The 19328-nt window shown below is 45.2% G+C and overlaps 1 protein-coding gene across 1 annotated transcript in view; it reads left to right on the top strand.

Annotated features, from left to right (window-relative positions):
- The window catches only part of MBD5 (methyl-CpG binding domain protein 5), a 146209-nt gene that overhangs the window by 60852 nt on the left and 66029 nt on the right, over nucleotides 1-19328 (top strand). The gene's annotated exons all lie outside the window — the stretch shown is intronic.

Genomic DNA, 19328 nt, shown 5'->3' with positions numbered 1-19328 from the left:
AGAGTGGGCAAACACACTGTAGGGTCCCATAGAGCATCTCTGCAATTAGTTAGGAGCAACTCAGAATAACAGTCTTGGTTTTTCTGCAAAGGAATGAGAGAGTTGGGTTGTTAGGTTGCAGCTTTTGGCCTCTCTGTGGAAGTACAACCCCCAAATACACCTATTCAGACAATCTAAGTCAAGTTCTGGAGGACCTTGTTTACAGTGGGAAACCTCACAGCTGGAGGAAGTGAGAGCTTTACCTGGGGAAAGTTTAGTGTTGGGATTTCCTTTGACTTGGGGAGGATTAGAGAACTGCTCCCAGCTGAAAAACATAATGAATGCAACATAAATGATATATTACTTTGTCTGTAGGGAAGATTGATCAATAGATCATCTTACTCCAATATCATTCTGAATTCTCTAATGCCATTTAAAGCATAAACAAATCTTAGTAAACTCTCTTTAACTGTTCCATCAATGGAAATATATGCATGTACCTTGATTATGGTAATATTTATTAAAACTGGTTGTGATCCTTGGAAAACAATTCTTAGAAACCAGTGATGGTAGAGAAGTTGGTGTTGCTCCTGCAAAGGCTCATCTTAAAACCTGTTGCAAATTAATTTGTATTATGAAACTGCAAAATGCATCTTCCAGGGTAACAAGTTAGCAAATCACTGGTTTAGATGATGTTATATAAAAAAAAAGCCACTTTACTATTATTTAGCTGATTTTGCCATCTGTAATTAATAGTCATAGGACTGTGGATAACTCCCTTCAATGCTGTAAACCCCAGTTGGTTTAGGGACTTCTTTTAGAAAGAATTTGGAAGAGTAAAAACTGAGTGTGGCACCTTCCTTGTGATGGGGGCATAAAGCTCAGTGGTTATTACCAAGTGCACTTCCATCATTCCATCGGTTTTCTCTGTTTGGTTCATAATTAAAGGACTTCTCATACCTCTTTCAGTGGATGTTACTGGGAGGTAGTGGCATACATGGAAGAGGTGGTGATGTTCTACAATCTGACATGAGCTCTCAAACTGGGTGTGCTATTTCCAGTGACAAAACAAATTCCCTTTTTGCCCACCTGCTTAGGGTAGCAAACAGCCCTATTTTTATGTAGCCACTTTCTTTTAAAAAATAGGAAGAGCCTTGTGTTCCCAGGGTGGCTGGAATAGTGATGTTTCACTTTGGTGGCACAAGAGATCCTGTAAAATGGTGGAATTTTTTAACCATCTTTCACCCTTCCAGGGTGTAAGAAAGATCTTTCTAGGCTCTTGCTAGCAAAATGGGTCACTGTTTCAGGATGACCAACCAGTACATTTAACCAACAAGCTTGTCATTCCCGGTTTAACTGAAAAAAGGAAGTTAAATGTCCATTGTAGCACTGTGTGGGCCCAGCTTGTTCAGCTCTAAGAGATGGTGGTGTGAAATCCTCTCTCATGTGAGAGGACAAGTCCCTGGTTTGACACAGATGTTCCCAACTGAGGTTGGATGCCCTCAGATTTGATTATCACGATTGTCCCATTTAAGCATATGAAATTATGCATTCTTCATGAATAGTTTTGATTTGGGCTCCAGGAATGCAAAAATTCCTTCAGAGACAGTAAAAGATGGTTTATAATTACAAATGAACCAGCCTGGCTGCAGCTGCGGGGAAGGGGGTAGGGAAAGGAGCTGATGAGACCAAAGCAGCGAGGTCTGGAGATGTCAACCACCCACCGCATCAGATGGTGCTCCTTTGGGAAGCAGGGTGAGGAGAGACAGGCTGCCTTTGCCTGGGGAACACAGGCTTTATGCATGCACACTTAATGGACAAAGTTAGATTTAAGCCCTTTTGCAAAAGAGTAAAGTGCAAGTTGATCAATGAGAAAATGCTTTCAACTTAGAAGTGCTGCTCGTTAAAAGCAGATCTTCGAGTGAAGACAGGAGTGGTGCCTTCAGTTGGACATAGATTCTCCAGTTCCATCTTCCATCTCTATATCTACTTTGCTTATTTTCCTTTCCTGCCCAAGGCAGCTTTTTTTTTTTTCTTCTTTCCTGGGCAAGTAAAGGAATGGCACTGACTGTTTTCTGGCTTCCTTCAGCACGCACACCACTGCTTTTCATAGGGCCTGGGTGGAAGCCCACCTCTTTAGAAGTTACTTGCTCTTGTTTCAAAGCCTGGAAGTGACAGTGAGCTCAGCATTGCACCTAGAAAATGTTTCCATGTTTAATTGCCAGCAGTGATCATAGAATAGAATCCCAGCCTGGTCTGGGTTGGAAGGGACCCCAAGGGTCACAGAGCTCCAACCCCCTGCCACAGGCAGGGACACCAACCTCCAGGCCTGGAGCTACACAAGGTTGCCCAGGGCCCCAGCCAACCTGGCCTTGAACACCCCCAGGGATGGGGCACCCACCCCCTCTCTGGGCAGCCCCTTCCAGCCCCTCACCACTCTCTCTGCAAAGAACTTCCCCCTAATATCTCATCTCACCCTTCCCTCCTCCAGCTTCACTCCATCCCCCCTGTCCTGCCAGTCTCTGCCCTTTAACAAGCTGATTCCCCTCCTGTACCTCTGCTCCCTTCAGGGACTGGAAGGCTGCAATGAGGTCCCCCCACAGCCTTCTCTTCTCCAGGCTGACCCAGCCCAGCTCCCTCAGCCTCTCTCCATGGGGAGCTGCTCCAGCCCCCTGAGCATCCCCATGGCTCCTCTGACCCCTCTCCACCAGCCCCACATCTTCCTTGTGTTGGGCCCCAGCTCTGGACACAGGACTCCAGCTGGGGAGGGCAGAGCAGAGAGGGACAATCCCCTCCCTGTCCCTGCTGCTACCCCTCTGCTGATGGATATAATAATAAACAGCTTTTTATATCAAAATAGTACTGCTTTACCCTTCACTTGGAAGGGCTTAAATCTATGGTGAGCCATACTAAATTGTTGCTTCTAGTTGTTCCAGGGTGGTGTGGTCTCTTCATCTCCCTTAGCTGTACACCTGCCCCAGTGTTTTCTGGCCCTGTGTGCAAAAAGGGAAGGTGATGCCAGTTGGGAAAAGTTTGTGGAAGCCCTTTGTGGCACCCAGACTGTGCTAAGAAACAGCCTAGCTGGCTTTTGTGCTGGTTCTCTAGCAAAGGATTGATATGTGGGGTACTGACTTTGCTGGGGTACTGACACTCCTTGTTGCTTTATCCCCTATTTTGCTGATGGAAACACTGTGTTAGATGTTAAATACAGTTTAGAGATTTATCTTTTTGGGTTTTTAAGGAGGGTAAAAAGTTTCTAATGCTTGTGCTGCCCTAAATAGTTAACCACAGAATTCTGTGATAGGGAAAATAGCATTGCTGTGTGTTTAGAGCTCCAGCTTCTAACTCTTGCTACAGACTTCAGCAGGACCCTTTGGTGCTCTGTGACCTTTCCCCAGCTCCCAGAGGAGCAGTTTAAAGCCATAAGGACTTTGGGTTCAGCTCAGGGGGATTACATTTTTGTCTGGAAGTAAAGAGGGGTCTGATTTGGTTCTCCACAATCAATTCCTGGAGGACAGAACTAAGTATTTAAGAAGCTAAACCCAGTTTTAGCCCCTCAACCTGGGAACTGAGCTCAGGAGAGGTCATGGGGACTACAGGCCCTTCCATATGTGTGGGAACAGCAGAGCTCTGTTCCTCAGAATATGTTTTAGCTCATATAATATTTACACTAATGGGATGTATTCAGTAAAAGTGAGGAAAGGGGGGGGGGAACCATACAAAATACCTGCTGGACTGACACAACAGTAAATTATTTGTGTAGGTAGAAATAGAAAGTAGACATAAATCTAGGATTGAAGTGTATGGTTTAGCTTTAAACTAAGAATGGTCATTTAGTGATGATTACAAGGTGATTTTTTTTAAAGTGGAATGGTTTGAGGGAACAGTCTGGGTTGATACCCAGTTACTGAGGTCTGAGGCAGGTCCTGGCCCTGTGGAAGTGGACAGCAGAACTGCAGGAGCATTTCAGTCATGTTCACAAAGTGCAGGATGTATTGACTGAAGTGTGTTTCGCTGCTACATTTTGGGTAGGTGTCTCTTTGAGGTACCTGGCCCCTCTTCTGGACTTGGCACATCTAGGTACTTTTGTAGCTGCTTTGAAATACAAGCTCTAGGATCCAGATTATGTATCAGTTAAGTCTTTCTTATCTGTCCTTGAAGACCACTAGTATTTTGTCCCATCTAAAAACTGTTCATTGGCAGCAGCAAGGAATGCTGTCTTGAATGCTGAAACCACCTCTGGCCTGCAACCAGCTCTGTCCCCCATTTCCACTAATGATATTTATAAATCACAAGTGTGGGACACGGGGGGACATGGGCAGCCTCTGCTCAGTGTCTGTGGGGACAGGACAAGGGGCGATGGGCTCAAGTTGGAGCAGAGGGAGTTCCCCACCAGTCTGGGGAAGAACTTCTTGCCAGTGAGGGTGAGGGAGCCCTGGGACAGGCTGCCCAGGGGGTGTGGAGTCTCCTTCTCTGGAGAGATTCCAGCCCCGTCTGGACACCGCCCTGTGTGCCCTGTCCTAGGGACCCTGCTTGGGCAGGGGGTTGGACCCCATGGGCTCTGGGGGTCCCTTCCAACCCCTACAGTTCTGTGATTCCATGCTGCTTTGGCCTCAATAGAAGGTAAAAAGTAAAGATTTTGGAAGAGTATTGCAGATGCTTCTTATGAGGTTCTCTTGTGAAAACTTTCTAGAGAAAATGAACATGGAAAAATGCAACTGTAAAGCACCTGTTGGCAGGTGGGTTCCACTGAACTGGTTCCTCCTGACCAGTCACCCCTGTGGAGGCAGCATACCCTGAGCTTCTTCTTGCCCACTGCAGCTCTGTTCTTGACAGGAAAACAAAATACAGAAGTATTTCTGTAAGCCCAGAGCAGAGAACGCTGAGTTCATACTTTTGAGACTTGAAAACTACAAATCTAATCAGTGCTTCTAAAGAAAATATGCTAAAAGAGCTAAAAACACCCTTCACCTTGAAGGCACTCTTTGAACGTTAGAAGAACTTGTATTTTGTCTAATTTTGACTCACCTCACCCTCAAATACACCATCTTAGTGTAGTTTCAAATGCAAATGATGCTGATCTCCAGAGCCTGTAAGCTTTTTACCTTGGACATTTCCTAATAAAGAATGGTGGGGTTAGCTGCCTACCAAATTAGGTTGATTTAATTTTTAAGACTCAGCTTTCAATAGACTTCACATATGACATCTTTGGATGTATTTTGACAGGAGTACAAGATTTAAGGCCTTTGGCCAGTCCTCATCAGGAACCAAACTGTCTCTTCATCTGTTGTTGTTTCAGTGGATCGTGTGTACAAGTCCAAAAAATGGCTTTGGAGATTTGGGATGCAGGGGAAGAGCTTTCCTGCATGTCTGTTGATTTACTCTGATATGTACCAGTGCCAAACCCAGAAGTTCTGATGGCTCACCAGGAGGAGGTTTGCATTCTGTGGGAAGGACTGTTTGGATGCTTCAGTAGCATGGTGGCGAGTTCAGTGTTTCAGAGTGGGACATTGAGAGGTGATGTAGGGTAGGGTGGATGATTGGGTGACATGGGCAGTGGTTCTTAGTGCTCCAAATCCTGGGTTATGCTCAGGCTTTTGACAGAAAGCCCATGTTTCTGTTGTGCAGTGTATCACAGAATCACAAGGTTGGTAAACACCTTTAAAGACCATCAAGTCCAACCATTCCCATCCTAAGCTAAACCAGATCCCTGAGCACCTCATCTCCCCTCTGTCAAACACCCCCAGGGCTGGGGACTCAGCCCCCTCCCTGGGCAGCCTGTGCCACAGCCCCACAACTCTGCCAGGGAAGAACTTTGCCCTCCCAGCTGAGCTGACCCTGCCCTGGGGCAGCTTGAGCCCATTGCCTCTTGTCCCATCTCCTGTCCCCTGGCTGCAGAGACCATCGCCCACCTCTCTGCACCCTCCTGGCAGTCAGTGGAGCTCAGTGTTGGATCAGCTTCTTGCCATGGCTCTTCACACCTGCTTGCTTACACGGAGGTCTCCCAAGTTGCCTTCTGTTGCTGACAGCCTGCAAATTTGAAAGCAAAGATTAAAATAAGGTTCTTTCCCTTTTTATTGGTTTTATGTGTCAATCTACTCATAAAATACATCTGGAAAGTGTGCTGTGTGAATGCATTTGTATCCTGTGTATCAGCAAAATTCCCATGGAGGCATTGAATAGAGTATAGTTAGTAAAGTTCAGGACTGGGAGGTTTCAGCTGGGGAGAATTTAGAAGACCAATGTGCAGTCTGACTGCCCCTAGAGACTTGTCCTCTTTAATACTTACACAGGGTCTCTGTGTTTCCAGCTTTGTGACCAGCAAGGGCCCAGGCTGCCATTCAGTGTCCACAGATTTCCAGCTGGCTGTGGGGTTGGTGTTTAGCCTGAGACAATGAAGAGCAGCTCTGAAGCAGAAGGGGTGGTTTACTCGGTACTGTCAGATCATACTCTGCCACTGAATGACTTGGTTACATCAAGTGGGAAGAAATCCTGGTGGCAAATAGTTCAGTGCCTGGGTGTAATAATAGCTCTTGATGATAATGAGGTGTGCTGGGGTATTATTTCTGTGCAGGTGAATTTGGATTGTCTCTATTTAAGGTTTCTTTGGAAGACTAAACCAAAAGTCTATTTAAAGAAAAGCCTTGTTGTAAACTGCTCACTTTTTTTCTCTCTCATCTAAAATAAGGTGCTGAATGCAGGTGTTTTTTTACCCTACAGTATTACCATAGTGTGCGTAGTCAGACTGGCCTGCAGCAGTTACAAATGGTTTGACTGTTTCCATTTACTACAGGTTTGTGTATGTTTTAGGGTCAATCCTTACCTTGAGCAGATGCATACTGCTTGTAGCAAAGCCCTGGTATACCAGGTGAGGACCTAGCTGCGTGAGTAGGTTCTTGATTCTGCTGCTTTAACAGAGGACAGGTCTGTAGTTCAAGAAATAAATAATTCAGGGCTGTATCTGGTTTGTGTTGGCTATTTGGAACCCTCCTTAAAAGTTACTAATTCAGTCATTCTACCTAACAGCCAACTACTACCTACATGAACTTTTACAGAGTTATGACCTTTTTTGAAGTCTCAGCATTTCATGTTATACCAACACATTTGGAGATAGTAATAGTAATTGTAATAGTGCTTCTGGTGGCTTTTGGAAAGTACATCTGGCTTTCTTTCTAAAACTTTTGTTTTACATGTAGGTGAGGTTCTTTCTCTACCATCAAAACTTCTGATGAGGTGCACGTTACTAGAAGTGTTCAAGAACATAACCCTCAAAGACTGTAGCCACTAGAGTTGAGGGAGGACTTGAATACTGACACTTGTACCTGCTAATGGAGAATGTCAAGACAAGTATGCTGATGTGTCTCCCGTTTAGGGATGGCTACTAGAAGCTTTGGATGATGTCGTGGAGCAAAGAACTTGAAAATCTTATCTCTAAGGATTTGGGGTATTAAACTAGCCACATCAAGTTGCCCAGGTCTCAGTTTGTTGGGAATTAAAAGCATTCTGATCTGGTTTTCAGGCTGCCTTGATATTATTAAAGAATTATTGATAAATAGAAGTTTCCATCTGTTCTCTGAAACTCATGAGTAGCTAAACAGGTATTTCCTGATGCAGCAGTGCTCGTTGCTGTTGTACATAACAGCTTAATTTGTGCCTTTGACCATGTTGCACTGAGATCCTCTTACATCAAGATGAGATTGCAAGACTTTAGTTCCTCCAGTGAAGGTTCTGTTCATCACAGTTGTTGATTTGTTTTGTTGATCCAAAGTGAGGGTGACAGTAGAATTTTGTATGGTTATTTGAAGTCCCAACTTTTGTCTAGGTGTTTGCCACGCATTTCCACAGTCACATTCAAAAAAGCTGACCAAAATTTCCTCTGTTTCCATAGCTGCACACAGCCATCCCCTGAAAGACACCTTAAAAATCTCATCAAATTCACTGTGTATGGAATTACTTTCAGCCATGAGTGCTTTCTGTGAGGTGGAACCATTCAGTTAGAGCTCAAAAATACTGAAGTACAGGGGAGGCTGTCACAAGGAGTATCAACTTAGGCGTGTTGTAAGGCAAGGAGGAAGTTTCTCCATGAAGTGCATGTCCAGACATCTGTAGTTTCTGTTTTCTTGATGAGGGAGACAGCCTATAGGTCCCATAGGTGCCTTAAGTTCCATCTGCTGCACGTTGATGTCTCTCCATGCTGCTCCCTACAAGGCTTTAGGTGGAGGCAGCTGGCAGATCAAGCACTCCAGATAGCTGGACCTGGCATGCCTGGGTTATTACTAGTCAGACCAAGGCCACTGAGCACTGCTGCTGAACATTTGAGAGGTGTACTCCTACAGCTGTCAAATGTAAAGGTGAAGCTGTGCTTTGGTCCTCAGGCTCCAGCTCACCATTCGTATCTCAGTGCTTGGTTTGAATAGAAATCTTTTCATCTACCAGATTTGTAGTTGCCAGGGGATCTGATTGTCCCATCAATTTCAATCTAGCGTAATTCAGGAGGAATTTAAAGTTTTTCTCCTTGAACGGATGTCTCAGTACTCTCTCTCTTTGGGAAATGAGTTCTGTCATTTGGAAGCTCCTGTTAACCCCTTCCTCCCAGCAGCTGTACCTTGGAATTAGAGACCTGAAGTTCAAGTATAGGAGAGGAAACAAAAGCTTCAGGGGTCAGAAACTTCCTCTTGTATCAAGCTTGGATAATGGCAGGACAAGGGGGATGGAGTGAAGCTGGAGGAGGGAAGGGGGAGAGGAGAGACTGGGGGTAAGTTCTTTGTAGAGAGAGTGGTGAGGGGCTGGAACAGGCTGCCCAGAGAGGGGGTGGGTGCCCCTTCCCTGGGGGTGTTCAGGGCCAGGTTGGCTGGGGCCCTGGGCAACCTTGTGTAGCTCCAGGCCTGGAGGTTGGTGTCCCTGCCTGTGGCAGGGGGTTGGAGCTCTGTGATCCTTGGGGTCCCTTCCAACCCAGACCAGTCTGGGATTCTATGATTCCGAAAAAACATCTGAAAAGCAAGAAACTTCAGGCACTTTGCATTCTGGATTGAAATTGTGCATTTAGGGATATAACAAACTTAAAGAGTTAAATCTGTGATTATATATTTTTAAAGGATTTCTTGTTGCAACACCTTTCTGTTGTTGATCCTTCAACATATATTTATGTATTTAACTTAAAAAATCTGGTTTTTACCTACTCCTATGGTTGATTTGCTGTCAAACACCTTGACAGCTCTTAAGTGTTTGTCTTTATTGTTCCCTCTTCTTGTCTAATAATCCTTATAGAGCAGATATGGGATTAAAAAAAAATGCATCTCGAGTGTGTTTCCATGGGGGGAGTTTGCTAAGGCAGTTCTTGTTTTTCATCCTTCCCCCCCCCCCCAAGAAGTGATTTGGTTATCTCAGTGAACCAAAGGGATAGGAAATTTATGGTGCCGTGTAGTATTTTTAGGGGGGGGGGGGGGTCAGAAAAATTATTAGAAGTTTTTAATAACCTGATGTTCCCTCTGGATTTCCATTTGCAGTTTGACTCGCTGACACTTTGTCATACATTGGCAGCTTTGGCTTTCAGGTTGGGAACCCAACCTTGTTCCTTCCTGTTGATGAATTGCTCAGAGCAAAAACAACATGGAGTTTTATCAGATAAAAATTATCACTTCTGTTTTGCACAATAAAGTGTGCAGGCCAGACCAATAAACCAGTTATATGCCTCTGTCCGCTCATTATTCTGCAGAATTCTGTATTATCACAGGAATTGGAAGCTAGGAATCTTTTATTTGTAGTGATCTGCAAATAAAATAACAAAGTTAAAGCAAACAGCTGGTTTTGAGAGCAGAGGTGTCTGTAGCCATTTATGTGCTGGTCTAGGAATGACTTTTCAACCCCACAGTGATTAGTAACTGTGTAGCAAAGGTTCTTACTGCTCCCCAGTAGTTTTGCACCAACCCGGAGTAGTACAAGTGCTGAGTGCATGCTTGAGCATCTTTGTTAGGCTATTGAACTAAGTATCAGGATCTAATTAAATTACAGCTGTCGGATGATTCTTGTGATCAACTTGCTGTAGGAGGTGTTTAATGTGATGCTCTGTCTACGTCAGCTGTAGCTAACACTGCAGTCATCACCACAGAATTTGATTTCTTCTTTCCAATTGCAAATGGCTGGAATGAGAGAGCCCAACGGCAAGCTGGCGTGGCCTCTGTGCCAGAGAACACCGCCAGTGCCCAAGTCCCACGGTAGCCTTGCCTCCTGCTTTCCTACAACTCTTGCAGTAGTTGCAACCTTGCAACTTGCTGAATCCAGTGGGGTGGCATCCCCCTTTAGGACTTGGTCTTGGTCAACCTTGTCGGGGAAGACAGGAGGCCTGCCGGCGGCCTAGCTCTCGTCACTGAAGGCATAGGCCCTGCCGGCGGCCTAGTTCTCTTCACTGAAGACACAGGCCCTGGCAATGTTCTCCTGTTCCCATGAGACAGGAAAAGTCACTCATGCTGAGAGGATCTTAATAATCACATTCTCAAAACACAGTGGCCTTGATGACAGGGGTACAGACTGCCCTAAACCAAGAAGAAGTTGTAGGAAGGTACTTGGGAGTAACGGAACATGTTCAGAACCAACCATAATAAGATGGTCAAAACAGCAGGTGTGTGGATGCTTTTAGACATCAAAGGTAAACTAACGGTGTTTAGCTATAAGATATCTTTATCAGACCTCGTTATAATCACTAACCAGTCAGTGGGGTGTAAACAGTGTGTGTAACCAATTAGCAGTTTTTTAGCTTGCCACGTTTGCAGTAAGAAATGTCTATAATCTGTGTGATTTCACCCAAAAAAATGGCTTCACCTAAAATTCATATCAAATTGCATGTTGCCCATCCCCAATCTCCACACATCCTGATTGTGTGACATCAGGAAACCTGACCAGTGACCCAGGCTAAGTCTGTCAGTGAGACTATGGGGGATTGGTCATTTGCTTGGAAAAACTCCCTCATTTCTCACGTGGCTGAAATCTTATCACTAGGAAGGGAGTTCTTAATGTTCACAGGGAGATGGATGTGCTTCTGGCCACGGGAGGCAGTGGGACTGCTGAGGTTGAGCTTGCTTCTAGGAAGAACATTTCTTGAAAGAAGCAGGTAAATAGAATCATAGATTTGTTTTGGTTGGAAAAGGCCTTTAAGATGGTGAAGTCCAATTGTTAACCCAGTACTGCCAAGCCCACCATTAAACCCTGTCCCTGAGCACCAAGTCTACGCATCTCTTGGATACCTCCAGGGATGGTGACTCAACCACTTCCCTGGGCAGCCTGTTCCAATGCTTGACAACCCTTTCAGTGAAGAAACTTTCCCTAATATCCAATCTAAACCTCCCCTTGTGCAACTTGAGGCAGTTTCCTCTTGTCCTAATAGATGTGGATTAGGAGAACTGTCCTCATTCTTGCTTTACGTGAGCAAACTACCAGCTTAGGTATTTGTCTATTTTTAGGCTTTTAACTGAAAAGAGTCTTATGTGACTAGAAATGCTGCCATATCCATTGCTCACTTAAACCAGCCCGTGACCATGCTGTCAGTGATGTTCTCAGCCAGCTTGCTCTCGTTAGCTCTAACGTCATCAGCAGCCTCCCCAGAGGAAGGTGCTTTTCTACTGAGCCTCTAGAAACTAGGTGAGGGCTGAGGAGATACACTGGGACAAGTTTTCCCCTGATGAGACTCCACAGGAAGGTGCTAAAGAAATGGAGAATCATATCTGGGGGATGAGAGAAGCAGGAGAGAGCAAGTTCAGCTGGTGTCAAGGTGAGATGTGTTACCACATTTAGGGGAGGACTTGAGCAGGAGATGAGGGAGAGTTTCAGAACTGTATTAAGTGCTGGTTGTCTGCTCCATGTGGGGTAGGGATTGGATTCGAAAGCAAATGCTGTGAGGAGAGGAAAAGGTGAAGGAGCAAGTCAGCAGCGTGCCCTCATGGCCAGGAAGACCAGAGGCACCTGAGGACTTTGAGAAGAGCATGGCCAGTAGGTCAAGAGAAAGTATCGTCCCCTCTACTCTGCCCTGGTGAGGTCACAGCTGGAATATAATGTCCAGTGTTGGGCTCCCCAGTTCAAGAAAGGCAGGGAACGACAGGAGAGAGTCCAGTGGAGGGACACATAGATGATGAGGGGACTGGAGAATTGCTTGTATAAGGAAAACCTGAGAGAGGTGGGGCTGTTTAGCCTGGGGAAGTCTGAGAAGGGATCTGATTAATGTTTATAAATGTCTAGAGGGGGCCAGACTTTTCTCAGGGGTGCCCAGTGACAGGACAGCAGGCACAAACTGGAACACAGGAAAGTTCGTCTCAACATGAAGAGAAACCCTTTGAGGGTGGCTTAGTACTGGGACAGGCTGCCCAGAGAGGTTGGGGAGTCTCCTTCTCTGGAGAAAACCCACCTGGACACATGATCCTGTGCAACCTGCTCTAGGTGATCCTGCTCTGGTAGAGGGTTGGACTGGATAATCTCCAGAGGTCCCTCCAGCCCCAGCCCACCCGGGATTCCGAAAGAGGAGTTTGTGGGCACAGGGGGGACATATCAGAGAAGTTAGGCTATATTCTTACATCAGAAACAACCTAGAGGAACTGAGGTGTACCCATCAAGCTTGAAGAGTTCTGTGAACATCCCTGTCTCCACAGAGAGGTGGTGGAGTCTCCTTCTCTGGAGACATTCAAACCCACCTGGATGTATTCCTGTGGGATTTAGTCTGGGTGATCCTGCTCTGGCATGGGGATTGGACTGGGTGAGCTTTCGAGGTCCCTTCCAGAACGTCAGGAGTTGGGATTCTGTGATGAGATAACTGGAAATTCTTAGAGAAGCTAAGGAAAAAAGAGAAGTAAAAAGATGTGCTTCCCCATCCTCTCAGGAGGTCGGGGACCAGCTTTAACGACCTCTGACTGCAGTGCCAACTGTTGTAACATGCTGAGCTTAACTCTTGGCTTATTTAGTGACGTGACCAGCTTCATCCCTGCAGCATTCACACTTTCCATATTCCTTGCTTCTACCACCCCTTTCTGGCTGTTAATCCCTCAGTAGAATGATAACCAAAGTTCTCTTTCACACAGACTTCGCTATGTCGCATCTCCGCAGCGCCTTACAAGGTGCTCTTGGTGTTGTCTTGCTACCAGAAAGCCTGGATGGTGTGTGCTACTACAGCGAGTATCCTGCCTGAAACTGGAAAGGCTGAGAAACTTCAGAGTAAATTTACAAGGCAAAGGAATTTCACTTCAATACCCAGCACATAGCCCCCTGCCTGCTGAAGGCTGCCTCCTTCACCATCGAGGAATAGTCATCACTGAGTTTCTTCTAAGTACTTCTTTCAAACTGACGTTGCTACTAATTAGCACTACTAATTGTCCAATTCATTCATAAAGTATCGGGATGGTATTTTAATAATCCCTTGGCACAGGGCTCCTAAAGCAGGATTCAGTTGCTGGAATTGTAGTTCTATTCTTGAGAAGGTTAATAGATGGTTTCCCACCGAGTTTAATAGAATTCACATCGGATCACTCCTGAGTCTATATTTATATAAAATGACCCAGTGTTTGAATCTTTCTGATCATTTAAAAAATATCCATCTTATTCCTACATAGACAGAGACCAAAATTCTCTAACAAATTAGCCCAGGATCGAATGATTTTTCAGAAAGCTTCCATCAATTTTTATCCAGTCTGGTTTTAAGGTATTTCAAAGTACCGTGGTGCTAAATCATCACTGAATCCCAGAGTGTTAGGAGTTGGAAGGGACCTCGGAAGATCATCTAGCCTAACCTCCCTGCCAGAGCAGGATCACCCAGACTAAATTCCACAGGAACACATCCAGGTGGGTTTGAATGTCTCCAGAGAAGGAGACTCCCCAGCCTCTCTGGGCAGCCTGTCCCAGGGCTCTGTGACCCTCACAAAGTTCCTCCTGACATTCCCATGGAACCTCCTCTGCTCCAGCTGCACCCGCTGCCTCTTGTCCTGTCGCTGCCACCCCTGAGCAGAGCCTGGCTCCAGCCTCCTGACTCTCACCCTGTACATATTTATCAACAATAATGATGTCACCCCTCAGTCTCCTCCAGGCTAAAGAGGCCCAGCTCCCTCAGCCTCTCCTCATGAGGAAGAGGTTCCAGTCCCTTCCTCATCTTGGTATCCCTGCACTCAGCTCTTACAAGGAATTCTGTGCCCTTCTTGAACGGAGGGGCCCAGAACTGCTCATACCACAGCAGTAACAACAAAAATGCCCTTTATATGTGATGGTGTTTGTGTACCTGGGGGCAGGAGATGCCTTTCTACATGAAATTCAGAGGTACAACATAATATTTCAGATTTAGGAGAAAACAGATTCCTCTGCCCTCAGCATTGGTTGTACCCTGGGTCTGGACCAGAAGAAAACTGATGCAGAGAGTGTCTGCTGGACCCCAGTCATTGAGCCCTCAGTGCCATGGCAGCGCTTGGCCTACGTGAGAGTTGAAAATAATCAAGATTTGCCAGTTAGGGAGAGTTGTGCCAAGAGTTTTTAACTAAGAAATACCAGGGTTTAGCAGAGTTTATGTTCTTTCCCTTTCGGAGGGTTTCGTTTTAAACAATGGCATAACATCACGTCGAGGAGGAGGCACTTTATTACGTGATGATGAAGTATCATGAGGCAAAACCATAAACTGTTGGTGTGCTCACTGCATTAAATTTCTCCTTTCCTAATGAGTTTGAGGCTTTGGGTAACAGTTTAATCTGCAAGTCCAGGTATCCTTTTCTTCTGCTGCTTGTGCTTTTGGTATATTTATTCAAATATTTATACAGTGCTGCTCTTCTTACGCGGCGCTCTTAGAGGAATGGAAAAGCTTACAAGGCTTGGTGTCAACACAAATATTTTTATATCAAATAATCTGAATTGTTCAGTTTGGCTTTGTCTCTGGAAGAAGAGTCCCAGCATGATGTGGAAGCACGTGAGCGGCTGGAGGGCTGGTGGCAAGGCTGGGCAGGAGGGAAGGGCTGATTCAGCTCTTTGCTTGCCTCACCCATAGCAAGCACTACCAAAAAGTGATACCTTAATGTAAAGAAAGTGAGTATAACATTGTTGCTGGCCTTTGGGCAATTTGTAAATATGGTTTTGATACTCCACTTCTGCTAGTCATATACACTCAGGAGCATGGGAGAGGTTAAAAGTCACCATCTAGGACTTCTGACCTCACCCTCAAATTCTCCTTCCCGGTTTCCAGTGTCAGGATTTGATGCAACAAGCAAATGAAGCCATGTACAAATTCTTTTTGGGAAGGAAAAGGAGCAGTGTGAGCTTGGTGAGGGTGAAAACAACATTCCCAGCAAAAGAAAAACCTGCATTAGGGGTGTTTTTTTGCCTTTAGAAAGATAAAATGTATGATTATTGCCAAGCATTGTCGTGGATCGTTCTGTCTGAGTTTGCTGTTGGTGCAAGGAGATGCCTGGGGTGGGAAGAGGATTGGTTCTGTTGGGGTTATTTGATCAAATGTATTCTCTTTGGGATGTTTGTATTTGATACGTGGAGGCTTTGTGTTAGAAATCAGGAAGGAAATGGATTAACATCACCCTCTCCTCATTAGACTGGCTCTTGTGCATCTTTTGGAACGTGTTTCAGGTAGAGACCGCAGCAGAAAGACACCCAGGTATTTGCTAGTTTGTAGGAGTAGTGACTGAAGGAAATTCTTTACTAATTCAGTCTCTTGTACCACTAACAACATTTGTTTAGGGAGTAAAACAAAAAAAAGAGGGGAAAAGACAAATTGGTATTATACAGACCTAAAATGATTTGTTTATCATCTCAGTTGCCATCAGTTTCACAGTTATCTCTTTATTAAATTAAAGATCAGCGAAGGAGAAAAGTAGATTACGTTTTCCTTGGGAGCTAGAAAACAGAAGTGTGTGTGCAGCAGGTATGCAAAGTAGCTCCTGGAAATAAATCACGAGTTTTTAAAAGGCTGTGTTACAGGTGAATGAAAATAATTGTGAAATTATTAATGCATTTTTAATTGTGAGAGATTTTCACAAGCCCAAATCAAACGAATTGGAATGTGTGGTTATTCCAGAGAACCTTCTGTTTCCATACCTGACGGGCCCGAGGCTGGAGTATTAACTTTATCAAAATATCAAGGAGGAGGAAGCAGGAAACATATTACCATTTAATGCACAAAATACAGGCAAATGCTTGCCATAGCAACCGGCGGTTAGGTAAGCAGAGGGCTGTGGTACCCGGGCCTGCACTGTGCTTACCTCTTTATTACCCAGCCTTGTACACGGCGGCGATTTGCTTTATGGTTGGGAACTGATCTATTTGTCAATGTGATTGTTTTCCTTGGGTTTTGAAATTGCAGGGTGAAGATTGCATGTATGCTGTTTCTGAAGAGTAGCGTGCACCTTCCCTATCAAAACTCAGGCTTTTTTTCTAAAATAAAAGTCTTTTCACCATTGTAAGACCCATTATTAGTACTTGTCACCTTCTTTATGGAAGTATCCAATATGAGGGCTTTATAGGATCAAGACTATAGACTAAATTGATGTCTTTGATTTTCTGCTCTTGCAAATTAAAAGTCCATTTCTTCTTTTTTTTCCCCCCTCCTTTCTTTTTTTCCCCCTCCTTTCTTTTTTTCCCCCCTCCTTTCTTTTTTTCCCCCTCCTTTCTTTTTTCCCCCCTCCTTTCTTTTTTTTCCCCCTCCTTTCTTTTTTTTCCCCCTCCTTTCTTTTTTCCCCCTCCTTTCTTTTTCCCCCTCCTTTCTTTTTTTCCCCCTCCTTTCTTTTCCCCCCTCCTTTCTTTTTTTCCCCCCTCCTTTCTTTTTTTTCCCCCTCCTTTCTTTTTTTCCCCCTCCTTTCTTTTTTCCCCTCCTTTCTTTTTTCCCCCTCCTTTCTTTTTTTCCCCCTCCTTTCTTTTCCCCCCTCCTTTCTTTTTTTCCCCCTCCTTTCTTTTTTTTCCCCCTCCTTTCTTTTCCCCCCTCCTTTCTTTTTTTCCCCCTCCTTTCTTTTCCCCCCTCCTTTCTTTTTTTCCCCCTCCTTTCTTTTTTTCCCCCCTCCTTTCTTTTTTTTCCCCCTCCTTTCTTTTTTTCCCCCTCCTTTCTTTTTTTTCCCCCTCCTTTCTTTTTTTTCCCCCTCCTTTCTTTTTTTCCCCCCTCCTTTCTTTTTTTTCCCCCCTCCTTTCTTTTTTTTCCCCCCTCCTTTCTTTTTTTTCCCCCCTCCTTTCTCTTTTCTCCCATCTTACAGTACCTCTGATCAAAGCTCCATCCACTCAAACCGACACCGTTGCCAAACCTGTGAAAGCTGTTAGCATGCTAGCCCTGTAGCTATGTATCACATACATTAAACAAATATGTTAGCATGTTGGCCTCACCAGCTATGTATCACACACGTGAACTGAACGTGTTAGTATGTTAGCCTTACAGCTACAGCATCGTTGTCAGTGGGCTTCTCTGAAAGACCTGCCTCTCGTTACTGTAGTTCTCTCAGCTTTCGTGGTTTCACTTGGTATGTTGTGTTTTAGGCAGTTAAAGTTTACAAGGAAAGGCTGAGGGAGCTGGGGCTGTTCAGCCTGCAGAGAAGAAGCCTGAGAGGGGATCTGATCAATGGGGATCAAGAGCTGAAGGGTGGGACACAGGGGGACATGGGCAGCCTCTGCTCAGTGTCTATGGGGACAGGACAAGGGGCGATGGGCTCAAGTTGGAGCACAGGGAGTTCCCCCCCAATGTGGGGAAGAACTTCTTCCCAGTGAGGGTGAGGGAGCCCTGGGACAGGCTGCCCAGGGGGTGTGGAGTCTCCTTCTCTGGAGAGATTCCAGCCCCGTCTGGACACCGCCCTGTGTGCCCTGTCTAGGGACCCTGCTTGGGCAGGGGTTGGACTTGATGACCTCTGGAGGTCCTTTCCAACCTCTATGATTCTGTGATGCTGTGAAAGTGGAGGTCTGAAGTTGCACAGCCAACTTGTACAAAAGAAGAGTTCGCTTGGAAAGGGCCGTGTGCTCGGGCACCGGGAGTCTGGAATGTTGGGTATCACTTCTTGTTTGCTGATGTCATCTGTTACCTTTTAACTTCGTTTTCTCCAGGTACCGTGTGTAGAAAATAATCAGATAACAGATGTCAATTCTTATCAGTAAGGAAGCAAGAGTATTTTATGGTGACTTTAGTCAGGGGCTTGGAAAAGACCCTTCTTTCAGGCATGCCTACCTGGTTTTTGGTGTTACAGCAGCTTAACATTTAGAATTAGGATCATATGTTTTGAATATGCAGGCAGCTAAATATTGCATTTATTACTGAGGAAACAGGAGATGAGGAGATACTTTCAGTACAGGATAACTCTAAAATGAAATAAATGAGTGAAATGAGTAAATATACTGAGTTTCCCCATGTGCTTCCGAATGGCACGAGCCAAATTCACTGCTGCTCTTTCCACCCTGGGTTATTCATTCCTGTACATGTGCTGCTCCCTCCTGCACATCGGGTCCAGCACAAGCATCCCTCCAGCCACAGAGATTAGGGCACCAATCTAGGTTAAGACTAATCCAGCAGAAATACACAAATCGGCTCCCTGATCTGATTCACTGGGCCAGTGTTGGCCTCTGAGGAGGAGAGGGAGCAGTGCCTGGCCTCGAGGAGCAGGAGCCTTGTAGCAAAGTGGTGAGTTGTAGCCTCTAATGTGGAGTAAGAGGCTACACATAGGGGTTTTCCTTCCCAGGAGGGGTCCCAGGGAAATGAAGAAATAAGGAAGAAATCAGGTAACCCCATAGTTTTCCTCTGAGGACCTACCAGAGCCCTGATTGAAGCCAGGTCTGGTGGAGTGATTGAGGTTCCAGGTCTGCACTGGGGAAACCTAAAAATCTCAGTTTAGTTAGGCCAAGCATAATCACACAGAGATATTTTCATCAACTGTTTGTGCTGGTTAAAAGAACAAAATTAAATGCAAGGCCCTGGTGAAGCAGAGTTCATGATCCCTCATCACGTGTTCAGGTCACAGAATTAGTTGTAGCTCTGCTTGGTTTAGGGGAAAAAAGTCTTCAGGTCATTTTAGGAAGAACTGCCCCCCTGTCTAAAAGTTACTTTTGATGGTATCTAAGCTACTTTGGGTTTTTTATGTTCCTTTCTATATATGTGGATGTGTGTGAGTGCATATAGAGAGGGGTGCATATAGAGAGGGGTGTGTATAGAATTCAGATCCAAGGAAGGAAAACAGGGCATCTTCTTTACAGTTTTAGTTCTGTGAAGTTTTAGAGTAGAACTTCTCAAGGATATCTCATTAAAAAGACCTCATATGCACTCTCCAGCTGTGTGGCCTCTATTTCTGTAGCCTTCCATTCTGTGGAAGCCTAAAGCACTGGAGGATGTAGCCAGGCTTGGCCCCTACCCTCCGACAGCAGAG

This window comes from Gallinula chloropus, assembly GCF_964237585.1.
Source record: "Gallinula chloropus genome assembly, chromosome: 5".
NCBI lineage: Eukaryota > Metazoa > Chordata > Aves > Gruiformes > Rallidae > Gallinula > Gallinula chloropus.
The sequence above is the reverse complement of the archived record's forward strand: the minus strand, read 5'-3'. Positions and strand labels throughout refer to the sequence as shown.